Below are 1,792 nucleotides of genomic sequence, written 5' to 3'. Positions count from 1 at the left end.
ATAATTACTTTGTGACCCATGTCCTGCCTTCCTGTCCATGCCTGGATTAATCCTGCTGAATAATAAAAAAATTATAAATCAGTTTGCGGCATTTGTGGGGAATTTACGCTATCATCCTAGGAATGATTTTTTTCTTTTTCTCAATACGAGTAAAGGGTGTATGTGTGTGCTCGCATGTGCATCCTCATGTACGAGACTGTGTCAGAGCCTAAACCTCCTGTGGCATCATAGGAATTCAAGACAAACACAAAAGTGTGTGAAGAGGTAGCGATAGCTACCTACATATTCTCTCTGCCGACCCCCATATTTATAATCTCTCTCCCGTATATAATTTTGGAACCTTCTAGTTTATGCCAAAATTTCCCTTTTCAATAAACATTAATCAACATCTACAATTATTCCTTGTGGAAATAAAAGTGTTTAGTAATCTTTTGAAACTGAGAAAGTTGAGCTGAATACATTTTTTTTCCTCCAAGCCTAGAAAAGCAAGGTTAGCATGACATCGTTTTACGGAGGCATTCGTGCTTTAGAAAAAGTGGTTTCCGTGCCATGACAAGAGTTGTTAAGGGAACAGTGTGGGACGTATGGAGCCCAGGGTAGCATAAGTGCCGGGGCATAACGGGTGTGTAAGAAATTGATGACTCTGTCCTCGTGGGTGTGGAGAAGGGACGTGGAGGATGAGAACGGGTAAGACAGCGGATGGACACAGCTTTTGCTTTCTCGAGTCCTTCTCCATTTCGCTCAGGCCACTCCTCTCTCTGGTATCAGCCTCCGGAAACTTGACTTTGCAGGTTTTTTCATTTTACCGAATAGACATGTCCTGAAACTCTGTATAAAGCCTTCTGGGTATGTGAATTTGATGCAGTGCACGAGGGCCTTGGCGTTGAAAGCAACTCTGCTGGTGATTTTTTAATGCTGAGAGGAATCCAGCAGATCGATGTGTTTAACGGTTTAGATTTTCAGGCAAGGCTGTGACATCCGTGCTACTCAGAGGGTTCTCTGTGAGTCCTTCATGCTGGCACAGACGCAGGTACCCGGCAAACTGCACGGCACTGAGTCTCTGCCAGGTATCCTGGTGCGGGCGTTGTGTGGCTGTCATGTCTCCTGTGGACCCAACATTTGTGGTCTTGAGGGATAAACATGTCCGATGCGGATTGCCATCCACTTGGTTCTCTGTAGTGAGTTTCAAGGGCTCCACAAAGCTGTGTTTAATCCTTTCAACAATCTGGGAGCAGTTGTTACTATACCTATTTTATAGCTGACAAAAATTAAACTCAGAAAATGTAAGCAATCTGCATAAACTGCTGCAGCTAATGAGCGGAGCACACCTGGCGGCTGGAGCGAAGTAAGCGAGGGGCAGGTGGGAGATGACACAGAGAGGTGACTTTGGACCCCCTGCAGGGCAGTGAGGGGTGCGCCGGGGTTTTTATTGTGGATTTTATTCACATTCAAAACCATACCTGCATTGAATCGCACTGGTATTTCATTCAATCAACACATGTTTAGATTCACCAAGATCTCAACCCAGTATCTCTGCTCACTGGTGCTCCAAGCATCCGATTCCCTCGTTCTCAATTCGATTTCCTCATCTCCGATTTCCTTCCATCATAAAATCACTCCGAGAGAGTCTCAGTGATTATTTCTCTGCGTCTTGACTTTTCCGGTTCTTCATTTGCTAGTCGTACGCCTGTGGCACTTTGAACGGTTCTGCATTGTCACTGATGAAGACCCTGATGTCAGTTAAATTGTCGTTCCTGTATAAGTCATCTCTCTTTTCATCTGTATTTGCTTG

The sequence above is a fragment of the Pteropus vampyrus genome, unplaced genomic scaffold (genome assembly GCF_000151845.1).
Source record: "Pteropus vampyrus isolate Shadow unplaced genomic scaffold, Pvam_2.0 Scaffold519, whole genome shotgun sequence".
Lineage (NCBI taxonomy): Eukaryota > Metazoa > Chordata > Mammalia > Chiroptera > Pteropodidae > Pteropus > Pteropus vampyrus.
This window is presented reverse-complemented; position numbering follows the sequence as displayed.